Source organism: Dendrobates tinctorius, unplaced genomic scaffold, assembly GCF_039654945.1.
Source record: "Dendrobates tinctorius isolate UK_male_01 unplaced genomic scaffold, ASM3965494v1 ptg000023l, whole genome shotgun sequence".
NCBI lineage: Eukaryota > Metazoa > Chordata > Amphibia > Anura > Dendrobatidae > Dendrobates > Dendrobates tinctorius.
The window spans coordinates 4,543,057-4,561,797 of NW_027361691.1; positions in this window are offsets into that span (position 1 = coordinate 4,543,057).

Consider the following 18,741-nt stretch of genomic DNA (forward strand, 5'->3'; position numbering starts at 1 on the left):
CTTACTGTCAGAGGAGGTGACCTCATCCTCTTCTGCGCTCATATCGATTATTACATCAGGGGGTCCAGGCACTGAGATCTTGTTGCCTGTGAGGACGTCTCTCTGTTCATTCCCGGGTCCATGAAGCAAATCACTAATGGTAATTGGTTTGTAGTCCTCACGTTTTCCTGTAACACAGAACATAGAAATCAACATTTCTAAAATAAAAGCTTCCATCATGTTTCTCGTGAATGCCCTGAGAACTTACTGTCAGAGGAGGTGACCTCATCCTCTTCTGCGCTCATATCGATTATTACATCAGGGGGTCCAGGCCCTGAGATCTTGTTGCCTGTGAGGACGTCTCTCTGTTCATTCCCGGGTCCATGAGGCGAATCATCAATGGTAATTGTGATGTAGTCCTCACGTTTTCCTGTAACAGAACATAGAAATCAACATTTCTAAAATAAAAGCTTCCATCATGTTTCTCCTCTATGTCTAGGGCTATCACAATGTCTTTCTTATGTGTGGACTGGAAGTTGCTTTCTCATTATAAGTATATGGAACCTCACACTGAGTCTCATAGGAAACCACTACCACAACTACACATAAGACAGTTTGTGAGCCGACGAATCTGAATTGCGGTCATATGGTTCAGAAGACGACTAGAATGGCGCTGGTGCTATTTTGAATATTGCGCTTAGATCCTGCATTGCGCTGTCCCCTTTATAGTCCCAATCCTCGGGGTATTACATGAAAATGTAAACTATCTAGTAATATCAGCCGTATTCATCTACCGGGTGAGTCATAAAGGACGGACGTTTTTAAACTAATCATAAAATCGTTAAATATAAAGGACGGATGTACTTGAAGTGGCTATAACTCACCACCAGGTGGAGGTAGAGATGTGCGGGAGGCGGGGTTATGTTTGTGAGGTGAAAGCATTGTTTTTATTTTAGTTTCAGTTTAAGCTATGGTGCCGTGGACGATAGAACATCGCGTTTTTGCGTACGACAGTTTTGTCAAGAATAATGAGTGTATCACAGCCGTTCAGCGTGAGTTTCGGCGTCATTTCAATATTCACAGAAATCAAGCTGTTCCCGCTCGTAACACTATCCTACGTTGGGTTGAAGCACTCCGTACACGAGGTACACTAATGAACAAACGACCACCGGGGGCTCCACGAACGGCACGTACCCCTGAAAATGTGGAACGCGTCAGGCAAGCCATGCTGCGTAGTCCGAGTCGATCTGCTCGGAAACATTCTTTAGAACTTGCCCTCAGTAATCGTACAGTAAGGCGTATTTTGCATTTAGACCTGCATTTCCACCCCTATAAATCGGCCATTGTGCAACAGTTGGAGCGCGGGGATTACGCAGCGCGACTGAAGTTCGCACATGAGATGGAAGCAATTATTGAGCAAAACGACAACCTTATTTTATTCATGAGTGATGAAGCTCATTTCCATGTCAATGGCATGGTTAATCAGCAGAACTGCCGTTATTGGGCCTATGAAAATCCGAAAGAATTACATGAACGACCGCTGCACAGCCCTAAGGTAACGGTGTGGTGCGCTATGGGCAAATATGGCGTGATCGGTCCGTACTTTTTCGAAGGCGATAATGGCAATACTGTTACCGTGAACTCACAACGTTATATCGCCATGATAAATAACTTCTTTGTTCCTGAGTTACGACGGCAACATATCCCCATCTCTAGTGTGTGGTTTCAACAAGATGGGGCAACGGCCCACACAGCCGGAGCAACAATGAACGTTCTTCGCCCTCTCTTCCCTGGTCGCATCATTTCCAGGTTTGGCGATATTAATTGGCCTCCTAGGTCCCCAGACCTGTCCATGTGCGATTATTACTTATGGGGTCACCTCAAATCACGTGTATACAAGCTTAAGCCTCGATCATTACAAGAACTGAAGGAAGCTATTCGAGTGGAAGTTGCCCAAATCGACAGAGTTGTGTTGGAACGTGTTGATGCCAACTTCCAAGAACGCCTTTGGAAATGCATCACTGATAATGGCCACCACATGGCAGATGTTGTTTTCCACACTTGAATTTGTCAAATGCTATTAGTATACGTAACCAAATCTGTGAATACATTTATATTTAATAAATATTTAACGATTTTATGATTAGTTTAAAAACGTCCGTCCTTTATGACTCACCCGGTATATATCGCTATAACAGTAAGGATTCTAACACCATCTTTTGGGATTATGACCCTTTAGTATTTTTATCTATTGGAGATAACTTGCTCCTCTTTTGTAACCGCGACCAAATACAAATTTTTTGTGCTGATTCTCAAAAACCATCTTATTAATGGCCTCTTTTTTTGTGACATGAAAATGACATTGTTACTGTTTTCATTATTACTGTCCCCTCATCACACTTTTCTGGTGCATAATAGAGTCTGGGAGGGAGAGCCGACAAGGAGCGGGGGCGCCATATCGCAATATTAGGGTGTGAACCTCCGCAGAAAGGTAGGGGCATTTTTTTAGGCTGCTTTAGGGCCAGGCCCACTTTCCTCCTGTGACTCTATTATATCTATAAGTCCCCCCTTTTTATGATAATTTTGAATAAAAATGTTATATATAGTAGGAGGGTCTTTTTTAGTGTAAGTTGTTGTAATTTTTTTGGCCCTCTCTCCCTCTGATTCAGTTTTGCAGATTCATCCGGCTGTAGTTACCATTTAGATTGGTGTTGTTCTCTCTAAAGTCATTGGCACAATTTTGACTTTCAACGTCTTTCATTGGTTTCTTCTTTTTCAGACAACTATAAAAATGAAAAAATAAAAATCACATTGTAAATTACAAAGTAAAACATGTCTGTATTCTGCAGAATGTAAGAATGAAACATGTTATCTAGTCCTATCTGTAGAGAGATCACCAGTCAGTGATTTTGGTGTAGCAGAGCCAGGTAGGGCAGGGTTAAGTCCGAGCTTTGCAGGATTTGATTAGATGCACTCACTTAGCTTTTTTTTTTTTTACTACAGCCAGGACCTCTGTTCACTATTTCTGTCTGCTAGATGAAGCAGAGTCGAGTGTACTGGAGCTAGTGAGTGTTCAGCCAACATTTGAGCTACAGCTGAGAGGAAGATGTGCCGGGATCTCTCTGTGAATGGAGACAGCATGGGTCAGCTAGGAAAGCTGAGCAGTCTGTGTGCAGGAGCGGCAGAGAACCGTTCGTCAGCTGCAGCCTGTATAGTATGAACCGTCCCCAGGAGTTGAACCCTTCTGTTTGGCAGTGGAGGCTGCTGGAACTCGTACTGAAGGGGATACCAAGACTGGTGGGATCGTGCCTCTTCTATGTATGAAGTTTGCTTTTGGAGAACGGACTGTAATCTGTTCAGGTGAGCTCACACTGACATATGGGCCCTGCTAAATGAATTATTTGCTGTGACACCTTTGTGCCTAGAAGAGGATGTTTTTGGTTTGGAATCCCTTGGAATTTTCTGAAAGCAATAAAACTGCACCGGTTTGACCCAAACAGCATTGACTATGTGAATGGTACCTAATGCCTATCTGAGAGCGTAACTCCCTACAAAGTCTAATATATGCCCATCAGTTACCCGCAGGGCACAGCTCCAGGGTGACGTGTGTGTGAGCCACAAGAGGCCTACACTAAAGTATTCCCATTACTGGAGTAACCTGAAGATGTGACATTTCCTCTACAGACTCCTGTGTAGCCCATAAATCATGACTTACTATACTTACCCATAGATGATAGCAATGGGACGCATGAATACTGCGAGGGCGAAGAGAATGGCGGCAGGTATAACAATCCTATAGACTGCATCCTCAGATGGTTTTGGAGGCATGGTGACATTCTCTAAAAAGGGAAAGAACATAAGTGATCAGGTAACCAGAGCTGGAATGTGTTCAGAAGTGGAAACCAAAACCCTGGACCGGGCGGCCTGAGGAGCCAAGTATGACTATTAACAGAGGGGAATTTAGTGTGGAAAATGATGGATTATTTTTATGTCATATCAATATATAATGGACAAAACAGAGATCTGCTCCTTTATATTTCTGGAATAGGGAACAAACACATGATGGGAGACGACACCTGTAATTACAAGTAACACATGAAGAATCCCCCATTCCATGTATGATGTGACGTCATCTAACTCTCCAGTCACAGAAGAGAAGTGACAGAACCCTAATGACCCGGAGCCTGACGCTCATACACCGGGCCCTAATCATGGGTCCTAATAGTTTCTGGGGCCGGAGGTGAAATGTTCCATGTGAGGGACAGATCTGAGTTCTGAGCTGCTGATCGCCTGTCTCTTGTGGGCGCCTTCTGCTACATGTAGTAGTCGGTGCATCCAGCCCGGAGAGAACAGTATTAATGCTCGGCGTCTCCTCTATGTGTTATTAGACTGGACCCTGGAAGCCAAACGGCATCTTTCCCCAATTCCACATTACATGGTAAAATGAATAATGTAATTCACAACTACAACTCGTTCAGCAAAAAGATGAACAAGTCCTCATACGGCCATATGAAGGGAAAAAAGTTATGGCTCTTGGAAGAAGGAAAGGAGAAAAAAAAGCCCAAAAACGAAAATTGGCTGCAGAAGGGAAGGGGTTAACCCCGTAGTCAGAGTATATCTGGTAATGCGCTTACCTTCGTTAATCCTGATCTGCTCTAGTGATCGAGGGTTGCGGATAAAGATGGGAGCACCTTCCGCGGGTGCTAATAGCACGCTGAGAACTAGAAGTAGTCTAAACAGCATTGGAGCCTGGAGGAATATCGCTTACTGTGTACGGCACAATCAGCTTCTCCAGACAAAGCGTCTCACTGCAACATCGCTGGTTAGAACCAAGCATTCCGTGACATCACAGCTGGAACCCAATAGTGACATCATGGTGGGCGGGGCTAGACATGAGTGATGTCACAATTGGGGCTCATCCACTAAACGTTCCCAATGTATATAATAAGAATATACAAAAGAAAGAAAAGGAAAGAAGAAAAATAAATAACTCAAAAAGGAAAGAACACTTTTTTTCACATACTCACATTTATTATATTTTATGTCCTTTTATACAACAGAAATGTGTTCCCATTTGGGAGAATAATCATTCTCACTTTCAGTCATTGACTTTTTTCAACATTCTTTACACATTTTTTCTTTTCACTATTTTGTTTTCCACTTTAATTGCATTTTTATTCATTTGCACATACGGTTCATATTCACATAGAAGCTTTTCTCCTTTCTACCTTTTTACTAGGTTATTTCACTATCATTATCACTTACAGTCACATTGTTCTTTTTTTCCTCAATATCTGTCTCCCAATTCCCCTTCCCATTAAATATCACGATTCCCCTTTGTTCATAGTCATCAACAGCCATATTATCACAAAATATCTTCACCAACTCTTTTTCCAATGGTAAAGATGGCGGCCATGATTGTTGTGCACTGTCCTGACTGGCTAGCTGGTCCCACATCATGAGCCGTGGTATTGTTGCACTTCATTGACGCGCTTCTTGCTGCCGGCCGGCAGCAGATGTCATGCCCATGCGCACGCGGCAGCGCTCAATAAGGTGACGTTTTCCCTGATGACCCATTTGCAGCAGCTGTATTCGCACTTTATTAGCCAGCCGATACCCCTCCACCACACGTCCTGTCAAAGCGGAAGCGAAACGCGTGCTGGATTTGTGGCATGCTCACTTGGTCTGTATTATGCATATACTCTATCACGTCATTAATTATTAATACAGGAGAAGTGAGGGCCCTGCTCGCAAGCTTACAACCTACAAGGAATTGGGAGGGGCGCAATAGGTGAGAAGCACTTGTTATTTCAGGTCCAGCCATTATAATAGATAGGGGTTTTCATATAAAGCTGCACGATCCGGTCATCAACCAGTATGTTTAAATGCAGATATCAAGTGCGGTTTTCATGTGCATGGAGCCTGTGGAGTCAGATGAATAGGAGGGAGCATTTATTATCCTGGGTTGCTTTATGCATGGCATCATATAATAATGTAGGTTAATATTAAGATGAGCAGGACTCATGGGAGTTCGGGTTTGTCGGGTTCGGACAAACTTTAGTCCAAAGTTTGGTTCGAGTACCAGAACCTGACCAAAGCTTGACCCCGGACCTGAACCTCATATTAGTCAATGGGGACCTGAACTTTGATGCTGTAAAATGGTTTTAGTAAGGGCTACGGGTTCACTTAAGTAGGCAAAATGGGGGTAAGAGCACGACAATTGCCCTGCAAACAAATGTAGATGGAGAAATTACTTAAAATAACAAAATATTTAAAAAAAATCTTAAGCCAAAAGGCAGAAGTCCAAGTTGAAAAGTAGAGCAGTTCCTTGTGAGTGTATTTTACTGTATTTGTTAATAAATAAATGAAAAAAAACAATGTGGATTCCCTATTTTTAATAACCAGCAAATGGAAAGCAGACAGTTGTGAGCTGTTCTTATTATTTAGGGTCCCACCTTATTTGTAATAAGTAGAAAAGGCAAAGCAGACAACTGTGAGCTGAAATTAATAGGATGTGAAGCACCATAGTTATTGGGCCCTTCCCAGCATAATAAGACCAGCTCACTTGCAGTATAAGCCAGTGTAGGCCTGAACTTTTTTGCTGTAAAATGATGGTTGAAAGTGGTTGGGGGTTGCAAAAGGAAGTAAAATTGGGTTAGGAGCAGGACAGCTGCTCTGCAAACAAATGTGGATAGCAATTTCACCTAAAATTACAGAGAATAAAAAAAAAAAAATATAATTATCTTGAACCAGGAGGCAGATGCCAAAGTGAAGAGGTGTAGATGGATGTGGCAGTGTAAGTGGAAGAAGCACGGGAGGAGGTATCCAACACTGTTTTTGTGGAGTTTTTGTTTTTTAGGGAAATTGCTTTAAAGTTTTGTTACGGTAATTGCTGGGTTCTGTAGGTGTATTATATAGTGGGTACGGAAATTATTCAGACCACTTTATATTTTTCACTCTTTGTTTCTTTGCAGCCATTTGGCAAATTCAAAAAAGTTCATTCTTTTTCTCATTAATGTACACTCTGCACTAGAGTTGAGCGAAACGGGTCGAAAAAATTGAAAAGTCGCCGACTTTCTCCAAAGTCGGGTTTCATGAAACGAAACCCGACCTTAGCGTGAGGTCGGCCACGAGGTCGGCGACTTTAGCAGCAAAGTTGCGTTTGAAAAGATGCTTGAGCGCCCTTTTTGCAGCCAATCATGAAGAACGGACACTGTGGGCAACGTGATGGCATAGGCAGCGGTCACCACCATCTTGGAGAAGGGCATGCAAGTGATTGGCTTGCTTTGTGGGGCATCACAGGGGTATAAAAGGGTGGGGATGCCGACCGCCATGTTACTCATGCTGATCTCAGAATAGGGAGAGCTGCTGCTGGTGATTCTGTAGGGAGAGCGTTAGGCAAGGAAGAAGATACCAAAAACTGATTCTGCTGCTAGCGACTTTGCCTGTACAACACACCAGTCACTGTGCAGTGCAAGGGGAAGCTATATTTGGTGCCTCAGCTCTGTTGATTATTAGGCTGCCTTTTAAGGCTACCTGGTAGCTGCATTGCTGTGTGCACACTGATGAGCAAACTGCTTTTTTCAAAGCAATCCAGATTTTATTGTTTTGTCCTTGTGAGTTACTGAGCATTAATTTTTAACACACCGTACAGCGGTGTACGCTCCTCACACAGTACCGTGTAACGGCTGTTATCACGGCCACAGTGAAGCTATCTGTGTGTGATTCTGTAAGGATAAGTCAAGGAGTTGTTCCGTTCTTACAGACCTCCACCTTATAGTTTGGTCTGGTTTTCAAACAGTTCAGTATATTTGCTGTTTGATTACATTCAAAACTATAGAGAGGCAGCGTGTGTCAGTCCGTATCCAAAAACATGGAGCTTGACAATTTTACATACACCGGACAGCGGTATTCGTGCACGCTCTTCACTCAGTACCGTGTAACGGCTGTTATCACGGCCAAATTGAAGCTAAGTGTGTGACTCTGTAAGGAAAAGTCGAGAAGTTGTTCCGTTCTTTCAGACCTACACTCTAGGGAGATTCCAGTTCTGCCCAATTCTATATACACCTTGTAGTTTGTCATACACTAGGCAATTTCTGCCGGTCACATTGCGGTGTTAAATAAACAGGGCTTGACTGAATCCAACAGTGTCCTGAAGTGTAGAGACATTCCAATTCTCCACAGTCCTCTATACACCTTGTACCTTGTTTTAAAGTACCAGAGAGTTGGTGGAAATTTGTGTACATTTTTCCAAAAAAGGAGGAAGTGTGGTGGAAGAGTCCATGGAAGTGGGCGGGGTTTGGCAGCTGGTAATGATGGTGTTGGATCTGCTGGTAGTGGCAAAAGCAAAATAGCACCTAATGCAGGAGGTGTTGAGGCTGCTTCATCGTCTGGCTCCACAAGGCCTCGAAGGCTCCCTTTTCTCTGTGAAGGTAAACCGCTTCTAAAGCCGGAGCTTCATGTACAAGTTTTGGCTTGCATTGCTGACTCAGCCTCAAGCTCTATTGCCTACTCTTCTGAAGTTTTAAAAAATAAAAGCACTGAGTCGTCATTGGAGGCTCATGGTCATGAACCACATCTTTCCTTGTGTCCTTCACCCCTACCAAAATTGAAGGATGCGGCAGGCCACACTACAGATTACTCCATGGAGCTGCTTTCACATACCATGCCTGGGTTATCAAGTCAAATCGTGAATTACTCTGGCAAAGATGAATCTGACATGGAGTGCAATGATGCACAGCCACTGATAGATGATTCTGCTGGTACATTTACTCAGAGCACTACATTGTCCTCGCTGTGTACTGAGACAGAATCTGATCCAGATGAAACTCAGGTGCCCCTTCCCACATACTATACCACCATACATGGTGCCACAGAGGAAGGTGCACATGACATTGAAGACGAGGTGATGGATGACCCAGTTGTTGTCCCAGATTGGCATCCATTGGGGCTAGAGTGTGCCACTGCCAATAGCTCAGAAGAGGACGAGGAGCATCCGCAGAGGGCATCGACACGGCAACAGTTGTTATCTGGCAGGCCCGGAGCAGTCCAAAAACGGGTTACAAAAACCAAAAAAATTGCAGGACAACTTGGCCAGATGGTCCAAATAGCACAGCGTGCAAGGCCTCAAACTGTTTTCCCTAGTAGGAAGAGTGCAGTGTGGCACTTTTTTGAACAAAATCCTAATGATCAGGCAAAGGTTATCTGTAAGAAGTGCGTAAAGACCTTTAGCCGAGGGAAAAATCTGAGAAATTTGAATACCAGTTGCATGCTAAGACATTTAACCACCATGCACTTGCAAGCGTGGACGGACTACCAAAACTCACGTACCACATGTGCTGCTGCTCCCAAAGAAGGTAGTCAGCAACGCAACATTGTTTCCCCCACTGTAAGTCCACCGGTTAGCATACCGCCAGCAGCAAATGTTGAGTTGTCGTTGCAAGGGCTAATCAGTCAGGGAATCACACTCTTATTGCAACGAAAGACTGAATCTAGGCCATCAGAAAGAACACCAACTCCATCACCATCATCAACCCTCTCTCAGTCCACCATGTCCACCGCTAGTTCCACCATATGCAGCTCTCAAGTCCAGCTCACCCTTCCAGAGACTATGAGTAGGACAAAAAAGTACTCATCCTCTCATCCGCGTACACTGTGTTTGAACGCCCACATTGACAAACTAATCTCGTTGTAGATGATGCCCTATCGGTTGGTTGAAAGCGCAGCTTTCCGCAAACTAATGGCCTACGTAGTACCACGCTATGAACTACCAAGTCGCCACTTCTTTTCTCACAAAGCCATCCCAGCCGTCCACCTTCATGTGAAAGACTGCATTGTCCATGCACTCAAGCAGTCAGTGAGTGGAAAGGTGCACCTCACAACTGATGCATGGTCCAGTAGGCATGGCCAGGGCCGTTACGTATCCATCACTGCGCACTGGGTTAATGTGGTAGATGCAGGGTCCACAGGGGACAGTGGAGGTGGAACAGTGCTGCCTAGCCCACGGTATAGGAAACAGTTGGCTGTAGGCGTTCGGCCCTCCTCCTCCTCGAAAGCTGGTCCACAGAGCGCAGTCGCAAGAGCACTGCATCTGCAGCTGACAATGTTGCAAACGAGGTGTCCCCCTATCGATCAGCTAGTGGAAAGCGTCAGCAGGCTGTGTTGCAGATGATATGTTTTGGCGACAGACACACCGCGGAGGTACTGGCCGACTACTTTCAGCGACAAACTGAGTCATGACTGGGCAGTCTACATCTTGAGGCATTCAAGGTAGTTAGTGATAACAGCCGGAATTTTGTGGCAGCCATAGCCCTTTCAAAACTCAGACACATACCTTGCTTGACTCACACCTTCAAACTGGTGGTGCAGTGCTTCCCCACTAATTATTCAGAGTTAACAGGCCTGCTCCAGAAGGTTCGAAGACTGTGCTCGCACATCCGCCGGTCGCCGGTACACTCCAGTCGTATGCATAAGCTGCAGCGATTGATCCCAAGCACCGCCTAATTATCGACGCTGCAACAAGGTGGAACTCCACCCTGCACATGGTTGAGTGGCTGTGCGAACAAAGGCAGGCCGTAATGCATTTGTGGGAGGATACACGGGCAGGCACTTTGAGGGCAGACATGGAGTTGACAGGTGTGCAGTGGTCGAAGCTGAAAGACCTCTGTAAAGTCCTTCAGTGTTTTGAGGAATGCACACGGCTGGTAAGCGCAGACGACACCCTCATAAGCATGAGGATCCCACTTATGCATCTGCTCATGCAAACTGTGACACACATTAAGGAGCAGGCGTCTGCAGCCGAGGTTGATGAGGAGGAAGAGGAGGAGGGAAGCCTTGATGACAGTGAGCCATTCTCTGGTCAGGGAACTGTCGTGGACGAGGTGGAGGAAGAAGAGGACGAGGAGGAGGAAGATGATGGGGATAATTATTTAGGGGAGGAGGATGCTTCTCGTAGGGCAAGAGAAAATATTGGCTTTGCAAGGTCTGGTACTGGGTTTGAGCGTGATTGGAGGGATGTGGATCTGCCTGAAAGTGCTCCTCCACCCAGCACTCGCAGTGCATCATTGACACCTGGAACATTGACCCACATGTCAGATTATGCCTTGCAGATCCTAAAAAGGGACTCCCGCATTGCCAAAATGATGAACGATGATGACTACTGGTTGGCCAGCATCCTGGATCCACGCTATAAAGGCAAATTCCAAAACATCATGCCACAGGAGAACCTTGACCTAATATTGGCTAATAAACAAGCTGCTCTGGTAAACCGGTTGGTTGAGGCATTCCCAGCACACAGCAGCGGTGAAGGTTCTCACACAAGCCGTAGGGGCCGGGTGCAACTTGGAAGAGGTGTTCGTGGTGCACACATCAGAAGTGGCGTTGGAGACAGGGGTTTCATGACCATGCTGTGGACGGATTTTTCAAGTCCCGCTCACACGACTGGTAATACTGCATCAATTGAAAGTGACAGGAGACAGCACTTGTCAAGTATGGTTACAAACTACTTTTCCTCCCATATTGATGTTCTCCCTCACAGGTCATTCCCATTTGACTATTGGGCAGTTAAACTGGACACCTGGCCTGAATTGGCACAATATACCTTACAGGAGCTCGCTTGCCCAGCTGCAAGTGTGCTATCGGAAAGAGTCTTCAGTGCTGCTGGATCAATACTGACAGAAAAAAGGACCCATCTGTCGACCCAATATGTGGATGATCTAACCTTCATTAAAATGAACCATGCATGGGTTTCCAAGGATTTTGTCCCACCTTACCCTTATGACACATATGTTGCCAGAAAAATTGTTTTCTTTGGTCCGCCTGTTCCTGGGACTTGACCAATTTCGCCTTTAGCAGCAGGTGAATGTCCCACATCAACATATGGCATTTTGTAAACCTCCCTAACTGGGCAGCCTCCTCCCCCTGGGCCGGGGTCACCACCGAGCGCACGCAACCGTGCAAGTGCCGTTGCTCTGGACAGGTGGGTGGGCCGACTCGTGGGCTCGGGACTGACACAGGGTCCCTCATAGTGCAATCAAGTGTCTCTGATGGTGGGGGTGCACACCCGCCATCAGACACACCGCCGTACTATGAGGGGCCCAGTGCCAGTGCCGACCTCCACGAGTGTTTTCCTCTCCCTGCTCCTCCGCTGTGTAGTCTGGGCTGTCAAATCCATCACTGGGACTGCCACTTCAAATTTGGTGAACTGATACAAGATGATGGTTAAGACGTAGCTATGCCCTGTCCCGCTGGCCGGGATCTAGCTTCAGATGATCAATGGCTTCCATTTCTTATGGACGTCGACTTACAATGAGATGCAGTGGTGGTTTCTCATCAGCTTTAACAGTTTTCCTACCCACAGACGTGTGACATTCTAGCGCACATTTTTAAATGTGCCCTCCCTCTCATGCCAATCCAATTGAATCGCCTACAGCCTGTGGCTTCTGTGTTTTGCACTCCAAAGTTACGTGAGAGATCATGATAGGCAATGAGCACCATGTTTACATCTGTCCCTGTGATCAAAATTGGATGGATATGAGTAACGGTGATGGGATCAACGGTACTGCGATACAGCAACACTTTCTTCACAATGAAAGGTTTTTGCTGTGTCCACACATTAATTAATTGAGGGTCAGCATCGCCTCTGAGAATTGTGACGGAAGTTGTTCCCGTGAATAGTAATTCGTAGATTTCTGCAATCACTAGACTTTAGGTCAATAATTGTATGCATCTCATTTCCTATTGCAGAGAGTCTGGGCTGTCTTACTGAGACAGAAATATAAATGAAGATTTAAAAATACCACCAAAAGTGTATCATGGTGTACGCTTGAAATACATTTCCTTTTTTCTAATTTTTAGATTGTTGTGTAATCCATGCAGAGAACATGGAGATTTTAAATGTTTAAACTATGCTCTATATAGCTGATATCCAGTGATAATGTACCGTATCTCAACTTTGTACAATCTGGTCAAATCCATACTGGGCCTGAGACCGTCTGAGCCTGCCTCCTGATTGATACACATAGGTTTTTAATGTGCAAATTAGGCACCATATATACGTGTTATCCGTTGTAACTGTACCCTTTATCAACTTTCTTGAATCTTGTAGAATCCATACTGGGCCTGAGAATGGCTGCAGAGCTGTTAAGCAAGCTACAGCACCTGTGGTTTGGACACGTAATGTTTTGCATTTTTTCTGGAATGGCGGTTAGGCCGAAATCAGGAATTGCTGTTGACCTGCACTTACTGGGAAATCATCGTTTGCGGAGAATAATTGGAATCCCAGATCCCCATCACTGACGGTGTTCAGCGGGTTATCTGCACCTGTAAGCGACAAAAGCTGGTCCTTTCAGTGTAGCGCGCATGTAGCCCCGGACATGGAAGGCCATGATAACCCTGTTATTACTCGATCGCGCATGCCAGAGCCTCGCGTATCCCTCTAGTAAGCTTTACGCGTACCGCGGGGGCATGCCGGAGTCTCGTTCGTTAACGTAATAAAGCGGACAAATCGCTAGCACAACTACTAACGGACAAACCACACCACACACAGAATCGACAAAGCTTTCAATGTGTGCATCTTTTTGTGAAGTGGCATGGTTGTGGTTTCTCGGGTGGAGTTCAATTAAGCCGCAGGCTCCACTCCTGGTGGTGCCCTATTGGACATTCCTTTAAGGTTCAGCTTTGCATCCATACTGCCCCTAGAAACAAACTCTATGCCTTCATGGACGCTGTTTTGAGGTTCGTGGGAATAACGCCGCCCGATCGCCAGTTGCCATAATTTATTGGTGGGAAGAACAACGGTATATGATCGTGTTCATTTTCAGATTTTGGTTTTCTTTTTTACATTTTTATTCCAGCCTTTCTTGACTTCATAAGGGCATGACAAGCCTATATCTGTGTCTCCTCCACCTCCTCCTTTTACTCCTCCACCTCTTTTGTAAATGTAGTTGCCCTTTTCCATATGTTATTTTTGTCTTCTGAGCATTTTGTCGGCTTTGGGACACCTTTTAAGGTATTTTGTAATTGTTTTCTATGTGTTTGTGTTTGCCTGCCATTGTTTTCAGTGTGAGATTGACAATTATCCTTTGACTGAATAGAGCTGTACGCTTCTGATACAGTGCCATATATGTGATGTTATTTTGTGTCTATTTTGTGCTAAATTTGGAAGTTTGGTGGAAAAGGCCGCGGACGTGGGCATGGGGGGGCCAGCTGGTGCTGATGGTGGTGCATCTGCTGGTAGTGGCAAAAACACAATAGCAGCTAAGGCAGGAGGTGTTGAGCCTGCGTCATGGTCTGTCTACGGAACGCCTGGAAGGCTACTGTTATGAGCGGTGGAACGCACTAAATAAAATTAAAATAAAGTGCGTTCACCGCTCGGGGTCCACCGTGCGATAGATGACAAAACCGCTGCTGAAAGAGGCAGGGCACTCAGGCGGAGATGTGCACAGGACTTTAGCTGCAGTCAGTGCACTAAAGCAGACTCTGTTATATGCACAGAACTGCCAACAAAACATAAATACCGCTGCGTCTGTTTAGGGTCACAGACTTCAGCGATGTGGACACGGTATTAAAGCTCACAGAAATAGCCTTAAACACCAGGACTATCCCCTCTAGACCTACCGTAAAACTTAAGGTATGAGGTGTCGCAACTGCGAACACCCGGGAGGCTGCAACCGCAGCACGGCGTGAACAGAGCCGCAAGCAAGGCGCTGCAAGGACGCTGGCGCAATGCAGGACGCTTAGCTGCTGCAAAAGGTATGGCTGGACCGCGCTGGCGCTAGTGCAGGGTCGGCGGTGGGGTGCCGAGCTGGGGGGGGGTGGTCCTACTTTTATACCGCGCAGAGATGATACAGAGACACGATGAGGCAGATTCTGGGTGCAACAGGTCCAAGTTTATTTCACACCGTCCGACTGACGGTCCTCGCGGTACACCGCGATATCTCTCTCTGCCCTCCGTGTTCAGGGCCGCTTCAACACCGTATGTTACACTAGGGACGTACTTACACGTCACGTCCCGTCTCACACTGTGACAATCCTGACAGCTCGGTTACTGTGGCCGCCTTAGGCCCGTACACCAACAGCACTTTACTAATCAGTCTCGTCGTTACACATACGGTGTCTTCCACCCAGAGCCTTGTCTCTGCTGCGGTCCTTCCCTGTCAGGACCACCCCCCTGACGTTTCCTCTCCTCAGTCCCCTTGGTCGGATTCTCCTCAGGGCACACAGACTGGCGAAGTCCTCCTGTCACCTGGGCTCCCCCTGGGGACTGGAACCTTCTGGAACCCTCCCTCAGAATTTATAACTTCCCCGGTTCCTTGAAACTGTCACTAACTGTCACCACGCCCCCCATGACCAACGGTTTCTAAAGCCCTAAGCTGCTGTAAAGTCCTTTACTCACACTCCACCCTGCCATCTAATGGTCATCCCAAGGTACTGCACGTCCACTACACTTTTCTAGTTGTTTCCCCACTGTAATCACTGTCTCCTACCTACACTGTGCAAACCTATCTTTCTTCACTCTGACTAGTCCGTCCGTCCGTCAGGTCACCTTCCCTACACTCCCCCTTCCTTTGTCCATTGTCGTCCTCGACAATCGTCATCCCTGCCTTCGTCGTTCTGAATCTACACCTACATTCTGTTGTCGGACCAGAAGTTGAGCCAAACCCACTATCTGCGGGGGCCGAACCATACTGGGAGCACTATGCTCTGAGCAGCCTACTGCTACTCACCAGCGCGCACGCCACATGACAACGTCTTTCAAATTGGGCAAGGTACACCCGTATTCTCTCTACGGCGTGTATCTTTCCCCTACTCTCCCCTACTGTTACCTTTCACTATCCGGTACGCCATGATCGAGGCCACTCACCTACCAGATCATTGCCGGCGCCCGCCTTTCCTTCTTCAGGGGTGTCCGTGGTGTTGGGGACCTGACCTAGGACGGCTGTCTTTCTCACATCTTCCCATTCATTTTCCTTCTTTCAATTACATGTCATGGTCGGCGTCCCGGTCTCCCAGACCTCAACTCTTACCGGATCTCACACTTTCCTTTGGTCCCGCAGACCTTCCCTTACCCGGACCTGTTGCATTTTACTTTGCATATTATACATCATACAACTTTATAATAGCACAAGTACCCCATTTTTTATAATTTTTTTTTTTTTCCGTTTTCTTTTGCTCATTTTAAAACCAACATATAACAACATAACATTGCATGTCTTCTTTCCTTCCTCCCCCCTTCCTTGGACCTGGACACTCCTCCACTTTTCCGTATCCCACGCTCTGTCAGTCTAAAAAGTAAACACAATCTATCCTGTAAGAGGAACATAGAAAAACAGACATAAAAAATCACAGATAAACATTTCTTTTTTTTTTTAAAAGCTGACCACGAACTGTCCTTTTGACCTGCACAACGGTGCAACGAACTCCTGACAGTTCAATCCTCCTTTCGGTGGTCAGTAGTATGGGACCCCACAACCGTGGAGCTCCCAGGATGCAAGAAGTGTCCCTTTCTGCAAGATAGTATAAACGAGCCGTCCCGGGGGTCGTGCAGCCGCCATGCCAGCCTCTCCCCTCTCATGGAGCAGGCTCCAGACTTCCTGCCCCCTGGCCCTCTTCTTCTCTATAACTCCTGCGACCCAAACAGAGGGTCCGGCATGAGCCCTGGAGTCCGGTGGGCGGGACTTAACCGAGGAAGGACGTGGATCAGAGGCGGCCGATGATTTTTGCGGCTCAACAGCCGCTGGGGCCAGGTGGCAAATGGGGACAACCGGGTCCTTGGAGGCTGGAATCACAAGGCCCACTAAGTCGGCCGCAGTCGACTTCAGCAGCGGCATAACCGCGGCCTCAGGACAGGCCGCATCCACTACTTCCAACGGAGTCGGAGTAACGGCCGATTTCAACAATGCAGCTGCTATTAGCAGGGAAAGCGCAGCAGCATCTTCTTTGGGTGAGCTCTGCACTGGTGACTCCGGGCGGGGTAGTTCGGGGACATGAGCGGGGACCTCGCTCAGCTCTGCATACACCACGGGGCCCGTGGTAACTAGGCCTTCCGGTGCGCAGGGGGCCGCGTGCTGCAGCAGAATGGTGGGGGCAGCTTGCGGAGGCACTGGTAGGGCCGGGGGTACTCTCACCTTCCCCGGCGCTGCGGCCTCCGTTCCATCATCACGCAGTTTCCCCCGCAGCCTCCGTTCCTTGCTCCACTGTCCTGCGGGCCTTCCCTCCGGACTCGGGGGCTCCGCTCCCCGCCTCAGCATCCCGCTGCCTGCCCGTAAATCTGAAGATGACTTCTGGTGCAGCTCCATCTCTCGCCGCCATTGCCACTCTAGGCGGCCGATGCCCCGACACCCGCAGCATCTCATACCGTCCGTTGGGCAGCACTCGAATGGCGTCAGACAGCCGCAGCCAAGTTTTTCTTCTGTGCCACTCCTCCTGCTGGGTGGGGCGTTGGCAGACCTTTCCATCCATCTGCCAGGGTCCAATATATGGAAACGTCGGTCTCCGGGCATATATTGCTTCCTTTTGGGGTACGTTGGAGGGGGTCCCAGTCCATTCTGAACAACTGCAAACACCCGGACCTCTCCTCTGCGCTGAAGTAATACCGCCATCTTGGGCAGAATCAGCTACTGCCTTGGATCCTCTGCAAGCAACACAGATCCGACACAGCGTCCCAATTTGTAATCCACAGGTCAGTAATTTTTAGTCCACAGGTATTTATAATCCGAAATAGAGCAGTCCAAGTTTTCCTCAGTCCTTCAGTTGCAGGCCTGCCGCAGAAGATAGCGTATTAGCGGCGGCGATCCTGCCGACTACGCCAAATGCAGGGTCGGTGGTGGGGTGCCGAGCTGGGGGGGGTGGTCCTACTTTTATACCGCGCAGAGATGATACAGAGACACGATGAGGCAGATTCTGGGTGCAACAGGTCCAAGTTTATTTCACACCGTCCGACTGACGGTCCTCGCGGTACACCGCGATATCTCTCTCTGCCCTCCGTGTTCAGGGCCGCTCCAACACCGTATGTTACACTAGGGACGTACTTACACGTCACGTCCCGTCTCACACTGTGACAATCCTGACAGCTCGGTTACTGTGGCCGCCTTAGGCCCGTACACCAACAGCACTTTACTAATCAGTCTCGTCGTTACACATACGGTGTCTTCCACCCAGAGCCTTGTCTCTGCTGCGGTCCTTCCCTGTCAGGACCACCCCCCTGACGTTTCCTCTCCTCAGTCCCCTTGGTCGGATTCTCCTCAGGGCACACAGACTGGCGAAGTCCTCCTGTCACCTGGGCTCCCCCTGGGGACTGGAACCTTCTGGAACCCTCCCTCAGTATTTATAACTTCCCCGGTTCCTTGAAACTGTCACTAACTGTCACCACGCCCCCCATGACCAACGGTTTCTAAAGCCCTAAGCTGCTGTAAAGTCCTTTACTCACACTCCACCCTGCCATCTAATGGTCATCCCAAGGTACTGCACGTCCACTACACTTTTCTAGTTGTTTCCCCACTGTAATCACTGTCTCCTACCTACACTGTGCAAACCTATCTTTCTTCACTCTGACTAGTCCGTCCGTCCGTCAGGTCACCTTCCCTACACTAGCGTTGCTACTGGCGGCTGCCCAATCACTCACACAATCGCAATATCAGAGGGAAGGGGTTTCATAATAAGTCATCCACCAGTCCAAGCATCCATTACCATACACACAGCAGCAGTATGAAAATACTAGCGCATGGCGGCACGGCCATGCGCACTTTTTCTAGCGTTCGGGAC